This window comes from Patagioenas fasciata, chromosome W, assembly GCF_037038585.1.
Source record: "Patagioenas fasciata isolate bPatFas1 chromosome W, bPatFas1.hap1, whole genome shotgun sequence".
Lineage (NCBI taxonomy): Eukaryota > Metazoa > Chordata > Aves > Columbiformes > Columbidae > Patagioenas > Patagioenas fasciata.
Window position 1 is genome coordinate 65,207,021 of NC_092559.1, and position 23,337 is coordinate 65,230,357.

Below are 23,337 nucleotides of genomic sequence, written 5' to 3' on the forward strand. Positions count from 1 at the left end.
CTGTATACACAACCTCAGGGCAGTCCTGTAGGGCTGACTGGTTACAACATTTGCATACAAGTTATATAACACTATTCTTATTATGCATGCTCCCTGAAGAAAGGTCCTGGATGAGCCGGGGTATTTCCCTCGGGGGTGTGGTTTTTAGCATTATAATGATACGAGCAAAGTTTACTGTAGGCTAAGCTCATCCACAAAATTTGGCAATAATCACTAGGTACTCAATCAACTGTTCATGGTTGACTTCTCAATTCCAGGATAGGCTTTGTTCTACAATTAAAAGTTAATTGCTACTAGACTCCTCATGTATTATTTGTATTAAAGTTAACCTATGCTAGACATTTTGTCTATTATTTGTCTAATATTAACTTTCTAGTAGGCCTCATGGTCAGGTCTTTTGGCCTACCTGACAACATAAGGACCCTTGAATGCAAACTGCTTTCCTGAACCTGTTGGGGCAGTGGACATGTCTTTTTCTAAAGCAGAATATAACCCTCCAGAAGGTACTTCCCAGTTACTATAACCCCCTGCAGAGCAAGAGACTGAGCACCTTTAAGTTCACAATGAGGATGTCTCTGAGGAGAGGCCACCAGCATCACTTCCAAGCCCCCAGGGGGCATTGGAAAGCACAGTTTTACCTCAGCCCTCAAATGTAGCAGGGGGTTTAGAGGAGGTGGAACCTGACCTGTGACTTCTATGAAATATGTGTGGTGGTGGGAACAGCTAGGCAATATGTGGAAGAATACAGATTTGTTAATTTAAATCAGTTATCACTACATGAAGCTTATGCAATATTTGTTCAGGGTGTAGTGCAAATTTTTGACCATTTATGCCAACTGTTTGAACCTGGTGATTATGCTCAGCTCTGTCCTGAAGCTGTCAGCATGCACGACTCTTTATATCCTCCCACCATTAGAACAATGCTAATGCAGAGTAATTTTTGGCTGGGTCAGTACTCTGACAAAGTAAGAGAGATGTGTTTGGCTCAGACCTTCTGCCTGGCTATCATTATTATAAAAGCCATTGGGGGTGGGGTATGCAGAACCCTACAGTCTATCCCCCATTCTAAAGTTATAGACAAAAAGCATCCCTATTGAATAGATCTAATTAGCATCAACAGCAATCTCTGGTTTGTTGGGAGTTTCATAGCACACACAGCAGTGAGGGATTGGACAGATGCAGAACTGTTTAAGCAGAACAAAAGAACTACATGATGAACTAAGGTGGTCTGTGCACAGGAAAGTCATGCTGAGTAACATGCCCTTGTTTGAGGAGCTGCTACATGTTAATATATGTGCCCTCCTCCCATCTGAGGGGAAAAAGGCTGGGGGATTTTTAAGAAAAAAAAACAGTCTTGAATATCCTAAGATCTCTTTCCTCCTTTTACACAATGAGTGTTATTATGGTGTTAAGGATACCAGGAATGTATTGGGGTAAGAAACTTCTGTGAGCTTTGTCATACATTATATAAACACATCCATAACTATAAAAAAGTAAGTGGCGAATATTAGTAGTGGGAGACTCCCTGCTGCAGGGGACAGAGGGTCCCATCTGCCAAATTGACTTAGCATCTAGAAAGGTTTACTGCTTGTCAGAGGCTTGGATTTGGGATGTTGTGGAAAGACTCCTGAGGCTTGTCTACAACTACCTGAAAGGAGGTTGTAGCATGGAGGGTGTTGGTCTCTTCTCCCAAGTAGCAAGTGATAGGACAAGAGGAAATGGCCTCAAGTTGCACCAGGGGAGGTTTAGATTGGATATTAGGAAAAAATTCTTCACAGAAAGGGTTGTCAGGCATTGGAACAGGCTGCCCAAGGAAGTGGTGGAGTCACCATCCCTGGAGATGTTTAAAAGGCACATAGATGAGGTTCTTAGGGACGTGGTTTAGTGCTAGAGTCAGATTATGGTTGGACTCGATGATCTTGAGGGTCTCTTCCAAGTGAAATGATTCTATGATTCTATAATCTCATCTAGGCTCCCCTTCCCATGGAAAGTTGGACCAGATTTTTTTTTGAGGTCCTTTCCAACCTGGGCTGTTCTATGATTTTTAAAGAAAATCTGTATTTGTTGTTGGTCTGTTTTTCTGGTAGATCGTGCTTTAATCGGTCATGTTTAAATATGTAAGTAAAAAAAAATCCATACAGAGGCTTTTGCTTTCTTAGCACTTGTCAGCCCTGCCCTCCACTTATGATCATCTCATTCCTATTTCATACTTAATACAATATCCATTATTTTAATTTTTTTCCAGTTTTTCTGTCTCTTTTTACTGTATGCCAGTGCTAGAACAAAGCTTTTTCATTCTATTTCTTCTGAAATATCACTACATACTAAGTGACATTAAATATACTTTTTAACCTGCTATTAAAAGCAAGAGGATACTGGAGAAAACAAATGCATAAATAAAAGTATTTCATGATGGTGCCCAAATTATTGCACTTCTCTGAGTCTCACTATTTATCTTACCTTAAATTTCCCCTGTTTTAAAGGGCTGCTATGTTTTATGAGCACAGCTCTCAGAGGCAGCCAACAGACACAGCAGTTTATGTATCAGTTTCTGGACTCTGCTTCTCTGAGATCTTCTTGGGCTTCTGGGGACTTTGTCCGGGATCATTAGGGAATTCCTAGGAATTCTCTGAAAAACACGAGGATGGATGCTGCCAGATGAGGATAAGTATAAGGATAAGAATAGCTTCTAACTAACTAACTGTTAGCAGCTTCTAACAAAGTCAGACGTCCTTGATCAAAGGATACTTACAACCTTTGTTTTAGCTGACCACTGATTACGGAGGGTCAAACACCCGTGATTAGGGAGGGTCAAGCACCCTTTTAGTCCATGCTAGGAAGAAGCCTAGGAAGCCTAGGAAGAGACCCAGAATGCAGTCCTCAGATCCAGCAGTGAAGGTAGGGGTTAGACTGCTGTGTGGCAGCAAAGCCAAAAGGGTTATTAATGAGTTAGAAACTATGGAAGTACCTGAGAATGATCACATAGGAATTAGGGCTTGACCCCCAAAAAAGGTGGGGGGATCAACAGCCCAACTGAAGTGCATCTATATGAATGCACGCAGCATGGGCAATGAACAGAAGGAGCTGGAAGCCCTTGTGTAGTAGGAAAACTATGATATAGTTGCCATCACAGAAATATGGTGGGATTACTCCCAAAACTGGAGTACTGCAATAGATGGCTATAAACTCTTCAGAAGGAATAGCCAAGGAAGGAAAGGCAGTGGGGTAGCGATGTGTGTTAGGGAGTGTTTTGATTGTCTGGAATTTGATGAGAGTGATGATAGGGTTGAGAGTCTATGGGTAAGAATCAAAGAGAAGGGCAACAAGGCAGACATCCTGGTGGGAGTCTGTTACAGACCACCCAACCAGGATGAAGAGGCAGATGAAATATTTTGTAAGCAGCTGGAGAAGTCTCCTGATCGTTAGCCCTTGTTCTCGTGGGGGACTTCAACTTACCAGATGTCTGCTAGAAATACAACACAGCAAAGAGGAAACAGTCTGGGAGACTCCTGGAGGATGTGGAAGACAACTTCCTGACACAGACAGTCAGTGAGCCAACTAGGGAAGATGCCCCACTGGACTTGTTCTTTGCAAACAGAGAAGGACTTGTGGGTGACATGATGGACCGAGGCCACTTTGGGCATGGTGATCATGAAATGTTTGATTTGTAGAGAAGTAAGGAAGGGGGTTAGCAGAACTGCTTCCGGAAGGCAGACTTTGACCTGTTTAGGAGGTTGGTTGACAGAGTTACTTGGGAGGCAGTCCTGAACAGCAAAGGAGTCCAGGAAGGCTGGTCACTCTTCAAGAAGGAAGTCTTAAAGACGCAGAAACAGGCTGTCCCCATGTGCCAAAATACGAGCGGGTGGGGAAGAAGACTGGCCTGGCTGAACAGAGAGCTCCAGCTAGAACTCAGGAATAAAAGGAGAGTTTATGACCTTTGCAAGAAGGTGCAGGCAACTCAGGATGACTACAAGGATGTCATGAAGTTATTCAGGGAGAAAATTAGAAGGGCCAAAACCCAACTGGAGCTTAATCTGGCTACTGCCATAAAAGGGAACAAAAAAATGTTTCTATAAATACATGAGCAACAAAAGGAGGGCTAAGGTGAATCTCTACCCTCTGGTGGGTGCAGGGGGAAACAGACAGAGGATGAGGGAAAGGCTGAGGTACTAAATGCCTTCTTTGCCTCAGGCTTTAACAGTAAGGCCAGTTGTGCTCTAGGTATGCAGCCACCTGAGCTGGAAGACAGGGATGGGGAAAAGAATGAAGCCCAAATAATCTAAGAGGAAATGGTTAGCAACCTGCTACTCCACTTAGACATGCACAAATCTATTGGACCAGATGGAATCCACTCAAGGGTTCTGAGGGATCTGGTAGAGGTGCTCACCAAGCCACTTTCAATTATTTATCAGCAGACCTGGCCAACCAGGTAGGTCCCAGTTGACTGCAGGTTATCAAACGTGATGCTCATCTACAAGAAGAACTGGAAGGAGGATCCAGGGTATTACAGGCCTGTCAGTCTGACCCCAGTGCCTGGGAAGATCATCCTGTGTGCCATCACGTGGCACATGCAGGACAACAAAGCAATCAGACCCAGTCAGCATGAGTGGATGAGGGAAAGACTGTGGATGTTGTCTACCTGGACTTTAGTAAAGCTTTTGATGATGTTTCCCACAGTATTCTCCTGGAGAAACTGGTTTCTCATGCCTTGGACGAGCATACTCTTCCCTGGGTAAAAAGACTGGATGGATGGCTGGGCCCAAAAAGTTCTGGTCAATGGAGTCAAATCCAGTTGGTGGCTATCACAAGTGGTGTTCCCCAGGGCTCAGTATTGGGGTCAGTTCTGTTTAATATCTTTATCAGTGATGTGGATGAAAGGATTGAGTGCACCCTTAGTAAGTTTGCAGATGACACCAAGTTGGGTGGGAGTGTTGTTCTGCTTGAGAGTAGGAAGGCTCTACAGAGGGATCTGGACCATCTGGATCGATGAGATGAGGCCAATTGTATGAGGTTCAACAGGGTCAAGTGTCAGATCCTGTGCTTGGGTCACAACAACCCCATGCAAGGCTAAAGGCTTATGGAAGAGTGGCTGGAAAGATGCCTGGCGGAAAAGGCCTGGGATGTATTGGTTGATAGATGGCTGAATATGTGCCAGCAGTGTGCCCAGGTGGCCAGGCATCCTGGTTTGTATCAGAAATAGTGCAGCCAGCAGGACTAGGGAAGTGATTGTCTCCCTGTACTCAGCACTGGTGAGGCCACACCTCAAATACTGTGTTTTAGGGAACAAGTCTAGAGAACAAGTCTTAGAGCAACCAAGGGAACTGAGGTTGTTTAATGTGTAGGAATAACACAAGAATGGCAAAGAGGAGAATTGTAAATATGCTCAAGCAACTGCAGCTGGGGTATAGAAAACACATAAATCATAAGGACAACCTCTGTGTTTAGATAACAGGCCTGTGAAAAAAGTTGTAAAGGTACCTTATCATACATCCTTGAGATTCCTGCAGGGAAAGATCAAAACAGTGTGAGAAACTGCACTTGCATGAATCCTTATATACAGGTTGAGACTCGTTGATCTTCACCAGGGGCTGAATTCTGCAGTGCCTGTGTCTGCGCTTGTGTGACCTCTGCCTGGGAGCTTAAGTGCTGTTTCGGAGATTCCCTCGTTAGAGAGGTAACAAAAAGAAATTTGCTCTTTGTGTTTCATCTGTGGCCTCTGTTCCTGCGATCTGCCTGCATTGGCTCAAACATTTAGACTGGAGAAAAGGAGGCTGAGGGAAGACCTTATTGCTCTCTACAACTACCTGAAAAGAGGATGTAGCATGGAGGGTGTTGGTCTCTTCTCCCAAGTAGCAAGTGATAGGATGAGAGAAAATGGCCTCAAGTTGTGCCAGGGGAGGTTTAGATTGAATATTAGGAAAAAATTCTTCGCAGAAAGGGTTGTCAGGCATTGGAACAGGCTACCCAAGGAAGTGGTGGAGTCATCATCCCATGAGGTGTTTAAAAGGTGTATAGATGAGGGTCTCAGGAACATGTTTTAGTGTCAGTGTTAGCTTAATGGTTAGACTCGCTTATCTTGAGGATCTCTTCCAACCAAAATGATTCTATGATTATTATAATTATTATTATTATTTTGTCTTTCTGTCTTATTAAACTGTCTTTATATTAACCCATGGGGTTGATTTTTTTTTCAGTTCCCTCCCCCATCCCACTGTGGGGGAGTGGGGAGGGGGAGTGAGTGAACTACTGTGTGTGGTGTTTAGCTGACTGCTCGGTGAAACTGCAACAGGGAGAAAGGCCAGAGGAAGACTTGATGGATCCTGTTGGTTAACAACTGATTGTATAGCTGCTTTCAATAGCAAGGGTTGAGTTTCTACAACTATGGGACCCTCTTTGAGGGTCAATAGCTACTTGGAAGAGATGGGCTTCACCTGAATAAACAGGGCAAATGTGTCTTTGCCAACAGGCTAGCCAAACTGGTAGGAGGAGCTTTAAATTGCAGATGACTGTAGTTGGGGACAGAGTGGGCAAACCAAGGGTCTGGGTTGATGGAAACAAAACAACAGAGCCAAAGTGGAATCCCTTTGAGCACAGGCATGTAAGCAAGGAAGTGCCTCTAGAACAGCCTTATAGTGAAAGTTCTCAAGTCTCTTCTGGGGATTCAGCACACTTGAGTGTCTCTTTAATATGACTCTACAATAATGCTCACAGGATGGAGAAGAAACAGGAGTTAAAAGTCTGTATTTAGTTACAGGGCTATGACCTCATTTGGGATCATGGAGATGTGGTGGGATGGCTCATATGACTGGAGTGCTGCAATGGAGGGATAGAGGCTTTTTAGGAAGGACAAGCTGGAAAGGCAAGGAGGGGGAGTTGGTCTTTATGTGAGAGAGCAGCTGAAATACATGGAACTCTGCCTTAGGACAGATCAGTAGTCAGCTGAGAGCTTATGGGTCAAGATTAGTGGGCAGATCAACATGGGTGCTGTTATAGTGGGTATCTACTATAGACTTAGAATCATAGAATGTCCTGAGTTGGAAGAGACCCACAAGGATCATTGAGTCCAACTCCTGTCCCTGAATATGACAATCCCACAGTTCACACCATGTGTCTGAGGGTGTTTTTCAGTCTCTTCTTGAATACTGTCAGGCTTGGAGCTGTGACTACTTCCCTGGGGACCCTGTTCCAGACTTCTTGATCAAGAAGAAGTAGATGAGTCTTCTTCAAACAACTGGGAGAAGAGACCCTCCTCTTCCTGGAGGACTTAAACCACCCTGGTCTTCTAGAGGGACAACACAGCAGGACTCAAGCAATTTACGTGACTTCTGTAGTGCATTGATGGCAACTTCCTGGTAGAAGTAATTGAGGAGTCAATAAGGAAAGGTGCTTTGCTGTATCTGATACTTGCAAACAAAGAAAAACCAATCAGAACAGGCTGCCTAGGGAAGTGGTGGAGTCACCATCCCTGGAGGTGTTTAAAAGGCACATAGATGAGGTTCTTAGGGACATGGTTCAGTGCTAGAGTTAGGTTATGGTTGGACTTGATGATCTTGAGGATTTCTTCCAACCAGAATGATTCTATGATTCTATTATTATATTTTCTCTCCCCTGTCCAGCAGAGGAGAGGAAGTGATAGTGTGGCTTTGGTGGGTACCTGGAGTAAATCCACCACATTAGATGATTTGCCCAAGTTACAGCATGGCATGTCTGGAACTCAAGCTTGTTTTTTTTCTAGAGTTGGTTTACATTTCTCCAGGTCATATTGCCCCTGTACTGTGTTGTTGTGCTTTAACCCCAGACAGCAACTAAACACCATGCAGCCACTCACTTGCTCCCTCCCGATGGGATGGGGGACAGAATCAAAAGAGTAAAAGCGAGAAAACTCCTAGGTTGTGATAAAGAGAGTTTAATAAATAAAGCAAAAGCCACACACTCAAGGAAAGCAAAACAAGGAATTCATTTGCTACTTCCCATCAGAAGGCATGTGTTCAAGCCATGTCCAGGAAAGCAGGGCTCCATCATGTATAACGATTATTTGGGAAGACAAACGCCATCACTCTGAACATCCCTCCCTTCCCTCTTCTCCCAGTTTTTATACTGAGTGTGACATCATATGGTATCAAATATCCCTTTGGTGAGTTTGAGTCAGCTGATCTCTCTGTGCCTCTTCCCAGCTTCTTGTGCACCTATCATGGTGTGAGAAGCTGAAAAGTACTTGACTACTTAGCAACAACTAAAACATCAGTGTATTATCAACATTCTTCTTATCCTAAATCCAAAATACAGTACTATACTAGTTACTCAGGAGAAAATTAACTCTGTCCCAGATGAAACCAGGACAAGTGTAAAGTCTAAAGTCCCACCAGTTCTATGTTATCTCTGATATTTGCTCACCATTAATTGCATCACTTCTGGTTTTTGATACAGAACTTGTAATAGCACTAAGATGAAAGAATAAAATGTGTCCTCTAATATGGGATGCAAGACAGTTTCAGGAAACAAGCCATTCACAAATACACTTTTCTGAATTACATGCTTGACATTACACAGCTTCAATTTCTAATGATGAGACAGTTTAAAATTCACATATCTTTTATTTAAGATGTATTTATTTGACCACTGGAAACAAATAGGTAGCAGAATCCTAGCTCTGTGTTCTGTTCTTGCACAAATTCAAGGCAAATCTTCTGAAACCTATATGTATGAGGAAGTTCTAATTTATGTGTATAAAAGAGAAAAATATTCAATCTCTAGATACAAGGTTTGAGAGGCAATTCCTGGAACATTTAGACTTTCTACATATTTTCTCTGCTTACTCAGACTTAGTTTTGGAGAATGTTTCATATCATCTTAGCAAAGAAGAGTTTAGTCTCGTAAGAAGTTAGGTCCAGTTGATTAATTACTCTGTTACTGAGGCAGGACTGTACAGAGTTTTAATTCTAAGAATGAGCTTGCCTAGTTCCACCTCCTGTCATCATCTGTTTTGTCTCCAACAAATATGTATTTGATTCCTTCAGTTTCACCACTCTGAGGTTCTTCATAGCCATGTTAGGAAAAGCAGCCATAGAAAGAGTGAACACAGATCACTGAGATTTTCCAAAGTATTTGCTTACAATTTTTGCAAGCACTTTTTCTTTACAAAATTAAACTTAATCTGAATTACTACAAATACTTTTCTGTCCATGTTGGGTAACTGCAGTGATCCTGAACAGAAGACCATTGTTCATTGAGGAGTTAGTCATCCACATAACAGTTTACCTGAGTAAGCCCAGACCTGTGGTATGCTATGCTGCATGGCCTTCAGGCCTATGTTGTATTGCACAAATTCTTTGACCGCAAGATAAATTTAGCCAGCTCATTGTAACAGAGGAGCCTTTTGTACCACAGCCTTTCCCTCATCTACTAGGTGGGTCATCCACCAGTACCCCCAAGTCTTTTTCCACAGGGTTGCTCTCAATACTTTTATCCCCCAGCCTATATTGATACCAGGAGTTGCCCTGATCCAGGTGCAGGACCTTGCGCTTGGCCTTGTTGAACCTCATGAGGTTCGCATGGGCCCACTTCTCAAGCTTGTCCAGGTCCCTCTGGACGGCATCTTGCCCTCAGACATATCAAAGGCACCACTCAGTTTGGTGTCATCCACAAACTTGCTGAGGGTGCACTCAATCCCACTGCCTATGTCATTAATGAAGATATTAAACAGTACTGGTCCCAATACAGATCCCTGAGGGACACCACTTGTCACCAGCGTCCATCCAGACATTGTGCCATTGATCACTACTCTCTGGGTGTGACCATCCAGACAGTTCCTCTTCCACTGAACAGTCCACCCATCAAATCCATAGTTCTCCAATTTAGAGAGTAGGATGTTGTGGAGGACCACGTCAAAGTCTTTACAGAAGTCCAGATAGATGACATTCATAGCCCTTCCTTTGTCCACTGATATAGTTATTCAATCGTAGAAGGCCACTAGATTGGTCAGGCAGGAACTGCCCTTGGTGAAGCTGTGGTAGGAGTACACGTTAGAGTCTAGATTGCCAATGTGGCAACCTAGCCTGCCTACTCCTTTTCTACCTTGGACGTAATGGAAACCCACATTGTAAATGTCATGTCTCCCAATGCTGTCTCAGAATTCTGCCCACATTTTCCAGACTTCCTAAGTTTTCATCACCCACTCAAATTCTATTCATCTAAAATGATCTTTCAATTTCTTTCTTTCTAAAATGAATTTATTTTTGTTGATATTATTGTTATGATGAAATTTCATGCAGAAGTTGCTTTACAGGATTAAAAAAAATCAAAACTTGGTTCGTAAGGAAACATGCTGAATATTAAAGATGTTCTGAAACTCATACTCTCCCATTCCCCAAATACATTCTTTAGAGTCTTAGCTCATTGCAGGGGGGTTGGACTAGATGACCTTTGAAGGTCCCTTCCAACCCAAACTATTCTATGATTCTGTGAATCTATGATTCTATGAAGAGCACTATCTGTAAGCAACAGAAATGTTTCATTTAGAAAAAAATGTTTGACTGCTACCATTTGACTGTAAAGTTCACTTTCTTTATTTGAAATGCACAAAGGATTACTTCAGTTGTTACATGCTTTCACTGTGGAGAACACTATATATCCACCAGATATAAGAGAAATGCAGAAACTTTGCCATTGTTTTTAAAACTGTCATAAGACATTTAGGTAGCCTTTCACAACTTGCCAGACTCAACTTCTGCTGCTTCTGAAATGCTTTGTGATGTCTTTTGTGCTGGAAGCTCAATAGAGAGACAGATGATGTTAGTGAGAAATGCCAAATTGGAAAAAGTGCAGATATTACTTGACATCTGCCTAGGGGCTAAGGCTGGGAATGAGGAAATCTGAAGGAAAACTTACAAAAGGCTCTTGCGGGCTTTGACATAGGGAATGTGTAGCAGCTTAGGAGGGTATGTGAAGGTAAGTTCAAGCACAGTCAGCTGGAGAAATTCTGAGCAACAACAGAATTTATAGAACAGACTTCTTTAATTCATTATTTAATTACTGGAGTTAGTTAATCTGGAGGGACCTAGTCAAAGAAAAACATCAGTGACATTTCATCTGCATTGCAGGTTTTATCTGACTTCATGTATAATTCTTGTTACCTTACTTCACCAGACTTCATATTCCTACATATGACTAAGAAAAGGCATTTATAAGAGTTAGTTAAAATATATACAAAATTCTGAGCATTTATGTTTTCCCATAGGTCAAAATTTGATTTATTGTAATATTTAATATATAACTTAATAATGTACTTATGATATTTAAAACACAAAGTAATAGAAAACTATGAGAATGACAGAATTTACTTATTTTTCTCCCCGTATGTTACTTATAATCAATAAAATCAATCACAGTGTGTGCTAAATAAAATTTTAGGATATTTCTTTCTGAAACTACTTGAATAAAGAATATAAACCAGAACAGAACAACACAATAGTTTTTGAACTAAGAGCTTCAATGGAATATTGAGAAGAAAGTAAAACCAATAATGTGCTAGGATATTCAGAGACTGTCATTTTGAGATAGTAACATGAAAATGTAATTCCAACAAATTAAGTATAAGCTCCTGAAGAGGTTTCATCTCTCTTATGGTAAAGCAAAGAATAGGCTTTCAGTGACTTGTTTTTTTCTTTCTTTCTCTCTGTCTTCCCCCTTTCCCCACTTCCTCTTTTTTCTCCCCACCCCTGCTACATGTAGGAAACTATTATCTTGCCAATATAATAGGCCCAGGCAGGATCTCTCAGCAAAGCATATTTTATTAACGATTTTGCAAGACCGGGTGTTCTACCTAAAGGTAGGCACACATAATAGGGCAAAAGCCCCTGCTTATATCCCCCCTAAATTCCAGCCACAAATTCCCTCCCCTGTTCCCCATTGGTTGGGTACTTCAGGGTTTACAGACTACCTGATGCCTGCCTCAGTTTACATATTTTATTCCTCTAATTCTAACAATACCCTTCCCCTTATCAATCTGTTTAAGATATGGATTCCTGGTACTTTGGCTACCCTTCCCCCTAAATTAACTTGTAAATACAGATATCAGAATGCATACGGGTATCAGTATATATTCCAGGAAGAGACTGTGTTTTACATTAAGGATTCATAGTCTGATGTCTCTTGGTCCTTCCCCCCTGCTGGGGTCAGGCACCAGGTCCTCAGTTATGTAAAAACAACAGTTCTTCATTAAATGTTCCTTACACATCTCTATTACGATTTTTTTTTTAAGCATTGATTCTACATATTACCAGTACTAAAAATCTACGTGGCACCACCCTAGATGTGTATGTTGGGACAGGCACAATGGGGCACAAAAGGTGCTAAGGAGCCATCAACTACCCTATTGAAGGCTCAGGGGGATGTGCAACTGCCACATATTTCTATTGTTATTATTCAAAATATGTGAAACCTGTTGTCAGAAATAAACAGGCGTCTGACATAATCCCATACCGCTAAAGCTGCTTACATTTCAGAGCTGGATATTCACTAATGTAAACATCACACTGACAGATATGTATACTAAAATTACAAAAAAGTTGAGCTGACAAAGAAAGGGATAGAGTAAATTTTGTATGGTTTTATATAATAATTTGGTAGATTTTTTTTTTTCCCTTCCAGGACATGCATATTGCATTCAAATTGTTTCATATTCCATGAAGGTGCTGACAGTCACATCCTCCCCTACCCCAGGGCAGGGTGACTTCACCTCCACCAGCAGGGGGGGCAGGAGGGGTGGGACCCTGTCGATTGACAGGGTCCTTAACAAAGGAGGTGCCCAGAGAAGCTGAGAAGCTTCTGGACTATGTTGTAAAGCCCACAGCCAGATCTGACCAGGCTATAAAAATGGGGTCCCTGCCAAAGACCCTCTTTGAGTGATCTTCTCGGAGCAGCAGGTCTGTGAACTGGAGCCCTCCCCTTAGACTGGAACGCCATCTAAGGAGACTTCTCAGGATTTGCGAGCACCTCACCCTCACCCTGTGGTGAGCAGTTATTTACTGGATATATCCTTGAATGAGTGTGAGTCCTTGCCTAACCCAGGTGAGTGATTATTTCTTCTGGGTACCCTTGAGTGAGAAGCCTCTTTTTTTTTCCTGTGAGTGAATGCGTGCATGTTGTGGATCCTCATTATTCTTATGCTGTCATACACCAATAATCTCCTCAACTGATATAAGAACCTGTATTTTATGTTGTTGGAGCGCTAAATAATTGTATAAACCTTGTTTTTAGTTGGTTTATTGGCTACACTTTTCTGGCTAGAATAAAGTCTGTTTTGGAACTTCTTGTCTGCCTAAAACTGACTTTTGGGGTGCTTCCGTGAAAAAATATGAGAAAACTACTTTTTGCAGTGTCATAGAATTTCTCCTACAGAGATGTGCACTTCTCAAAAGGGAAAATGGGAAACCAGAGTCAACAGAACAAGAACTAAGCTGCCTCTAACCAGAAGCTAATTATGAAAATCAAGATAGACTTTACACAAAATTTTAAAATGTGCATTTATGATTTCCACTGTTAGATGTTCCGTTTAGCGAACAAGCATGAAGAGTCAGTGTATATGATATCTGCTTTAAATATTTCTCAGCGCAGAATAAGTGATTAAACTGTGCCTCTAATAATCACAGATGGAAGTCAATACCCTGTAGCTACCAACAACTACATTTAATCAGTTAATAGTTATGGATTATATTTAACAAGATGTAATTTGTATTAGTATAGAATTTGTAATTCAATTTCTTTCATATTAATTTGTATGTTGTCTAGACATGACATCATATTGTCTCCATGTTTGGACCAAACACTAATTACAAACCTTGTAGCTAATACAAAACTTACAGTTTAAAACAAAATAGGATTTCTGTCTACACTGTACTAAAGACAGATCAATATTACAGTTTAGAGTTGCAGGCTCAGCACTGTCTGTGAGTTACACTTCTTCACTTTTACTTTAGCCTCCTTAAACAAACCATGTTGTTCCTACATGAAGAATGTGGCTACTGGGAAAGGAAGATGCTGTGATGCAAACTGGTCTGAATCACTGTCAATGTTATTTTAACATATATAATTGTATCTATACAGAGGGGCTTTCACATAAACCTGGGTTTTCTTCTAACAGTATTTGACACATTCATTTTCAAAGCACATTCTCAAGAGAAAAACACTGAAAATCATCCTTGACTTTCATTAGCTGCTATATACTGATTTTCAGTTATTTTGGTTTTATTTAGGTGTAGTTTATTTTTTGTATGGGGACAAGGTTCCTTAAAACATGTTTGACAGAGAGGATGGAATAAAATATGGTGTTATATCCATCAGAAAAAAAATCTAAAAAAAAATTTGGTTAAAGAATCAGAAAGACAATTATTACCTTGAAATTCTCACCAGCTCATTTAAACTTAGTAATAAAAACCTAAGTGATTTGTATCATCTGCAAATTATTATATCTTTACATTTTAGTTTTTCTGAAGTGCCTCCATAAAAACTACTTTGATTTAATGCTTAAAAAAAATCAGAAAATAACTCAGAATAAGAGACTGAGCTGACCAAGCTGAAACACTGCTATCCCCATCTGCCCATTAACTTAATGGTGTTGGAACTAACAACTGAGCATTAAAGTAATGCCACAAAGTGTTCTTTTATTATTTTGTTATTTATCCTAATATTCTCTGCATAAGTTATATGGCTTCTATTGCACAACATAACAATATTATAACTGTGATGTTTATAAATAGGTCTAACAAATGTTATAAATTATAACAATGACTATTATTCAAGCTATTTTCTTTAACCCCACACATACTTTCACCTGCTAGACAAAGGCTGACATGCCCATCTGTGGTACACTAGTGTCACCTAGGAGGCAATACTTTCCCTCACCAAAGACTACTTTTCCTAAGCCATAGATTCATAGCAGATCATGCAAAAACTGTTTGCTACATATAGTACCAGTGATGCTGTACTATGTCAGTAGCATGACACTCCTATTTGCCTGCAATATTATGGGGATACAATTTCAAAATAGCTTCCACAATTAATGCCGCTGTTTTAGGTCCATCGCACAACTACTAGTCAATGTTCTCACATTAAGCATGTAGCAACTTCATTTTGCACATGCAGATTGTGCATATATGATAATTTGAGTAGCTGGACATCTACCCACCACATTTCATAGTTGACATATTGTAAACATATTCAACAACAAAGGACTTTTCTTAATTTATGACTTACTGTGATATTCAGATGCTGAAAGCATAGATGACTATGGCATAGAAATAAGACAAGGTAGATAATTTTGACACGTAACATTCTTAATTGAGTTGTGAGGTTTAGGTTATTCTCCACAGGCCTAACTAAAAGTATTACCAGAAGGCAGTGGCATTGAGGCACCTGACCAGTTTCTAAAACATATTTTTTTTTTCTTTAGAACAAGAACTGCATCATTTTTTATTTATAAAAAAGTTGGAATTTATTAATTTCCAGAAAAACATTACTTGCTTATTCACAAATGTAATCTGAATTGTATAGATGTTTATGTAGAAAGCTATTATTTCTTTGAAAGTACAGGTAGTATTTGACATCTTTTAACTAATAGAACATTAATTAGAACATACTATCCCAAGACTACCCTACCTCCCATAATCTATGCTATGTTGGTGTGGACATTTTTAGTATGTACCCTCAGAGCTGCACTACTTTGGGTAAAATAATACTATAATTTTGATCAGTATCATTGACTATAGTGGTTTCAACTTCTAAGTGACTATCTGTGGTGGACTGAACCTGGCTGGATGCCAAATGTCCACCAAAGCTTCTCTATCACTCCCCGTCCTCAGCTGGACAGAGCAGACAAAATATAACAAAAGGCTCATGGGTTGAGGTAAAGACAGAGCTAGATTACTCACCAATTATGATCACAGGCAAAACAGACTTGACTTGGGGAAAATAAGTTAATTTGTTACCAATCAAATCAGAGTAGGATAATGAGAAAATAAAAATTAAATCTTAAAACACCTTCGCCCCACCCCTCCCTTCTTCTCAAATTCTCTACCTGCCCCTACTTCCTGCCCGAGCAGCGCAGGGGGATGGGGAATGGTGGTTGTGGTCAGTTCATCACACATTGGCTCTTCTGCTCCTTCCTCCTCAGGGGAAGGACTCCTCACATGCTTCCCATGCTCCAGCATGGAGTCCCTCCCATGGAAGACAGTCCTCCACAAACTTCTCCAACATGACTCTTTCCCAAGGGCTACAGTTCAAGTACTGCTCCAGCACAGGTCCCTTCCACAGGGTGCAGTCCTTCAGGGACAGACTGCTCCAGTGTGAGTCCCCCACAGGGTCACAAGTCCTGCCAGCAAACCTGCTCCAGCATGGGTTCCATGGGTCTGAGGCGTGGAAATAACTTTACAACCTGTGAGATTGTAAAGAGGTATGTTTATTTACAGCACTGGACACACGGGGGAATAATTCCACCTAAGACGTGTGCAAATTTCCAGTAGCTTGGTTAAATGCTGTAAAGTGTTACATATTCATGAAAGTTCTAGGAATGTCTATACATATTCATAACCTGTCCCCGAGACCATATGACTGTTGATCCAGCAGAAATGGCATATTTTGGGCTGCGACGGGAGCTTGCATTCTTTGGCGTGGTGACCCCGCTCACTGCAGTTGTAGCATTTGTCTTCTCTTTTGAGTTTCTTCTTGCTGATGTAGTAAGTGCCATCCGGGATGGTCACCCAGAAGGATCAAAACATATCAAGGTGGACATAACCTAATTTCTTTGATAGAATTTCAGAAAGGTTTTGATTAATTACCACAAACTTAAAGCTCTCTCCTGCAGAAGTGGGTAATGTAACACATATACTCTGATTGGTTTGATTCCAAAGCACCAATTTAAAGCGTCTCCCCATGGTTTTATTCAGATCTTGCCCATGCCATGCTTCTGGTCTGTGGGGTCCAGGTTATGGACCTTTGTTCTGGTAGCAATCAAAATGTCATCCACATATTGTAGCATCTGTCCTTCATCAGATAGGGCTTCCCAAGATTCAAGATCTTTAGCAAGTTGATTTCCAAATATTGTCGGTCTGTTCTTAAATCCTTGTGGCAACACCGTCCATGTGAGCTGGGTTTTAAGTAAATATTGTCTGGCTGGCTTCATGGAGAGGGAGGCAAAAAAGCATCTTTTAAATCTAAAACAGTAAACCAAATCAAATCAGGGTTAATACAGTCAGAAGGGTGTATGGGTTTGCTACCACTGAGTAGAGGTCCTCGGTTATTTTGTTTATAACCGGATTTGCAGGAATTTCTCTACTACAGGCCGAATTCCTTCCCTGTCCTCCCTTTATCCTTACCTCGACAGGTGGGGCAATTTTGGCCCTTCCAGGCACATCAGTAGCCTATACCCTGGGATGCAGTTGGTTCACGACTTCTTCATGCATCTTGCCTTCTGTGGGAACAGTTGCTAAAAGCCAGCCCATTATTTGCATATATTGCTGATGATTTACCTCCAGAGTAATTTCTCTTTTTTCAAATCTGATTACCACACCCATTTGTTCCAACAGATCTCTCCCCAAAAGAGCTTTCAGGGAGTTGGGCATATATAAAAATTTATGAATGCCTATTTGTTTATCCAATTTGTATTTCAAAGATTCACAAAGATATGCTTCTTAACTTTGGCCAGTGGCTCCCTTTATTACTATGTAATTGATACTTATTGGCAATCTACCAAAAATTCCACTTGTTTTTGTTCTTTCCAGGTTCTCATCAGTCTTTTTCAAAACTTGCTACTGTCCAATTCTCTCTCTGCCTACTTCCTCTGCACCTTTCCCGACATTCATTTTCCCAATATAGATTGATCTCTCTCTAAAGGCTTTCAAAGCCTTCCAACCTCTTTAGTTTCCCATCCCCTTTCAACAATCTTCCTCTTCCCTGTTACTAAATACTCTCCAGGCTTCATCTAACGTTTCCAAATTCCTACTTTCTGTTGCTCCTAGTTTCTGTATCTTCTTGAAGGGGAGCTTGCATTATTTTGGGTGTGAGAGGCTACCCTGAGAGGTATCTGGCTGCCCCCCACCCCCTTTCGCCACTTCTAGCAGCGGTTTTTCTATTTTTTTTCTTCTTTCTCTTCTTGCTGCAGTTTAGACATAGGCAAGGCCACGTGGACGGGGAGGTTGAGTTTATCTTGGAGCTTGGCACAGGCCTGAAATTTATGTTCAATCTGTACAGCACAGACCTGGGATATTTCGCTTTTTTCTTTTTCCATTTAATTCCAGTATGCAATTCCAATTAGTTCAGCAATAGTTACATTCCTCAGTCCCATTTACCTTTTGCAATTTCTTACAGATGTCAGAAAAACAGCATATTAAACATAAATCCATTATTTCCATTTTCCTAGATCCAATTCAGCTCATATTCTAGCCACTTTTAAATACAACCTCTTCCAAGCTCACATCCATCATATAATTTAGTTTTTTGGGGTTTTGTTTTGTTTTGTTTTTTTCTTTTTGTTTTTGTGGGGTTTTTTTCCATATCTGTGACTAGCACATAAATTCAATACGAATCAGAGTTTAACAACTTAAATCCTTTTCCAGTCTCAAAATTATTAGATAACAATAAGAGCAAATTAACTTAAAGTACTGTTAGTAACAGAATCAACTTTACAAGATGTTTCCTTCCGTGTTCCCTTCTGGAACAGGTCAGGATGGGCCTTCGCTGGCTCTGTTAGTAACAGAATCAATTTTACAAGATGTTCCCTTCTGGAACAGGTGCAAAACTGATTTATCCTTTGCATATTGTGTTTTACCTAATAAGGGATTTGAGTATATTCTTATCTTATCAACCTAGCATTTATCTTAGCCCAAATATGCCTAGAATGAGAAGAAATATACACAGTATCTCTGGAAATTAAGCTAGTCAGCAGTTATGCAATTATAGAGTAGTGCGCATGTGCAGTACCTAAAGGTGAAAAGGACAGAAGCGATGAAGACTACCTACTTCATCCTGAAGACCCCCTGAAAGACCACCAGGGGACACTGCGCATGATCAAAGTAATTCCAAGGTGTTGCAATCGATGTTGCAATAAATGTTGAGTAACTATTACATATTCTAATGATCCTAAATGAATATATGAATATGTATGTGAATGGACTGTATAAATATTGTGCAACTTAAACTGACCGCTGAAGCCAGCTTTGGGTGCGAACCCCTGGTTTCCCAGCGCTGAAATAAAGCACCGCATATAACTACGCCCGTGGTTATGTGTCCTGATTGCTAACAGCTCTACCCTGGATATCGCTGGATCTGTTACAGTTGGATTAACATTAAGATAGCAACCAGCCCTGTAACCATAGAATTCTTGTATTCAGTAATCAAACTCTCTTCTTAAAGTTGACATAGATTTATGGTATATTCTTATAAGGCAGGTAACTGTAACCGAGCCTTATTCTTAAGGTGGACATAGATTTACGATATATTCTTTTAAAGTTGGTACCTTAGAAATAACTGGTAAACATAGCATCTTTTAGACAGGAAGTTTGTGTTAGAATAGGTGTGGAATATGCTAATGGTTGTCAGGGGTTGTAATGAATATGTATGTAACTAACTTGTATAATAAGGTGTAGTCTGAATCAGCTGTTCAAAGCCAGTTTTGGGTGCGAACCCCTGGTTTCCCAGCGCTGAAATAAAGCACCGCATATGACTACGTCCGTGGTTATGTGTCCTGATTGCTAACAGTACTGTACTTCATCCTATTTTTCCCAAGTTCTGCAGAACAACATTAATTGCCACTAATTGCTATAATCCCACATTCAAGCCACAAGTGATTACAACATTGTTTCAAACTTTCTTTTATCAGGATTCCCCACTAAGGTACTTTAACGTGTAAGGATGCATCCTAAGAGGAGCAAGGTGGTATTTTAGTAATGGAACCGGTTTCCATTTTGTTATTATGTCCCTGGTTTCGAAAGGTGAAAAACATATCTGCATATACTTTCTTACACCACGGACACTGTAGTTTAGCTCACACCACGTGACTTAAATCAAGCTTAAGCTCATCTTCCACTTTATACAGATCACAGGCTAAAGCGTAATACCATACATTTAAACAGTAATTACTAATTCAGCAATAAAAATGAGTGAGACTCAGACTGCGTCTCACGCACACACAGACATACACACACACACACTTGTACCAGATGGTTGGTTTTTTACCACAGACAGCTATCTCAGATAGTGCTTAGAATGGAATGCATGGAATGCCCGGGCACTTACAAAAGATAAAACACAGTTACAGATCGACTATTACTCCTTCAGCAGCTGCGAAAAGTAACTTCAGAGATTCTGCTTTACCCTTCTCCTTGCTAAAAAAATCATTAGCAGAGGTCCATCCTGGCTCCCGAAACTGGGACGCAGAAATCTCAGGGTTGCTCGATCTACTCCCAAGATCGCTAGTGGCCGACTCTCATTTGGACAGCACCCCCCTCCCCCAGGTACCCGTTTACACCAAATACCACTGTGGAAACCCTGGCCATGCACAGGCATCCCCTACGACTTACTGGCTCCCCACATTACAATACAACATATCCAACATATCCAACATACCTTATCTGCTGTTAGTGCCGGAGGTCTTTTGTCTACTCCTACAGTGACCAGCTGGGAGCAGAGATCTTCCGAAAAAAAGCTTCAGGGCGCACCAACGTCGTCCATTCTCAGCTGTTCATGCACCAACGTCGTCCATTCTCAGCTGTTCATGCAACTGAGCAGAACACCCTCCTGCCTGGCTCACCAAAATGAGACGCAGAAATAACTTTACAACCTGTGAGGTTGTAAAGAGGTATGTTTATTTACAGCACTGGACACGCGGGGAAATAATTCCACCTAAGACGTGTGCAAATTTCCAGTAGTTGTGAGCTTGGTTAAATACTGTAAAGAGTTACATATTCATGAAAGTTCTATGAATGCCTATACATATTCATAACCTGTCTCCGAGAAGGCGGTCCTTATTACAATGAGTTCCAGGAAATCATTTCCATAGTCCCCACCTCTGGCCCCTCCTGGTTGCGTCTGCGCAGTGATCATGAACTGGGGTCTTCTTTGCTGTACACTTCTACCTCTGGCCTGGTTTGCTGAGTTGGCTGGGACTCAAACTGATGAGCTGATTAGAACTGCTGTATCTCCTGTCCTGTGCCCAAGTTTCTGTTATCTAGTTCACCCAAGGATTCACCCAAGGTTTTTTTATCTTTACAAGGCCTGTGAAGTCATCAGCGAGTTCCTGTTTCTCATACAATAAGTTACACAAAGCTAAGCAAGGCTAGGCAATTGTGATGTGAGTCAAGGGTTAGCTCTCTAAGTGTTAGCTCTTTATGTGTTAGTTCTTTAAGTGTTTGTTAGTTAATTCCCTGTATCAGGTCTACAGGTCCTGCCAGGAGCCTGCTCCAGTGCAGGCTCTCGATAGGGTCACAACCTCCTTTGGGTGCATCCACCTGCTCAGCCTTGGTAAGCAGCAGGTCTGTCTTGGAGCCAGTTGGCATTGACTCTGTCCAACATAGGGAAAGCTTCTAGCAACTTCTTACAGAAGCCACCCCTGTAGCCCCCCTGCTACCAAAACCTTGCCGCTTCAACTCAATACACTATCCCAATAACGAAGCTGAAGACATGCTATCCCTTGTTCACTTTCTCAGGATCTTCAAATAGGGAGCACATGATAGTAAAAGTTAAAGGATTCCTCCATGAAGACACTCAACAACAAAACTGTAGGGGAAGCAATACAGAATCATAGAATCATTTCAGTTGGAAGAGACCCTCAAGATCATCGAGTCCAACCATAACCTAATTCTAGCACTAAACCATGTCCCTAAGAATCTCATCTAGACGCCTTTTAAGCACTTCATGGGATGGTGACACCATCACTTCCCTGGGAAGCCTGTTCCAATGCCTGACAACCCTTTGTATAAAGAATTATTTCTTAATATCCAATCTAAACCTCCCCTGGCACAACTTGAGACCATTTCCTCTTGTCCTATCACTTGCTACTTGGGAGAAGAGACCAACACCCTCCATGCTACAACCTCCTTTCAAGTAGTTGTAGACAGCAATAAGTTCTCCCCTCAGCCTCCTTTTCTCAAGGCTAAACAGCCCCAGCTCCCTCAACCGCTCCTCATAAGACTTGTGCTTCAGGCTCCTCACCAGCTTCGATGCCCTCCTCTGCACTCTCTCTAGTACTTCAATGTCCTTCTTATGACGAAGGGCCCAAAACTGAACACAGTATTCAAGGTGGGGCCTCACCAGTGCTGAGTACAGTGGTACAATTGCTTCTCTAGTTCTGCTGGCCACACTATTCCTGATACAAGCCAGGATGCTGTTGGCCATTTTGGCCACCTGGGCACACTTCTGGCTCAAATTCATCTGGCTGTCAACCAATACCCCTCAGGTCCCTTTCTGACAGGCAGATTTCCAGCCACTCTTCCCTGAGCCTGTAACGCTCCATGTGGTTGTTGTGACCTAAGTGTAGGACCTGGCACTTGGCCTTATTAACCCTCATAAAATTGGCCTCAGCCCAATGATCCAGTTGGTCCAGATCCCTCTGTATGGCCTTCCTACCCTCCAGTAGATCAACACTCCCACCCAATTTGATGTCATCTGCAAACTTACTAAGGGTGCACTCAATCCCCTCATCCAGATCACTGATAAAGAGATTAAACAGAACTGGTCCCAATACTGAGCCCTGGGGAACACCACTTGTGACTGGCCGTTCATCGCAGCACTTTGGGCCCAACCCTCCAGCCAGTTCTTTATCCATCAAAGAATATACCCATCCAGGCCATGAGCTGCCAGCTTCTCCAGGAGAATGCTGTGGGATATGGTGTCAAAGGCTTTACTGAAGTCTAAGTACACAACATCCACAGCCTTTCCCTCATCTACTAGGCAGGTAACCTTGTCATAGAAGGAGATCAGGTTGGTCAAACAGGACCTGCCTTTCATAAACCCATGTTGACTGGGCTTGATTGCTTGGTTCTCTTGTATGTACCGCGTGATGGTACTCAGGATGATCTGCTAAATGACCTTCCCCGGTATTGAGATTAGACTGACAGGTCTGTAATTCCCTGTATCCTCCTTCCAGCCCTTCTTGTAGATGGGCATCACATTATCCAACTTCCAGTCAACTGAGACCTTCCCAGTTAGCCAAGATTGCTGACAGATAATGGAAAGTGGCTTTGTGATCACCTCTGCCAGCTCCCTCAGCACCCTTGGGTGTATCCCATCTGGTCTCATAGACTTGTGGGTGTCCAACTGATGTAGCAGGTCGCTAACCGTTTCCCCTTG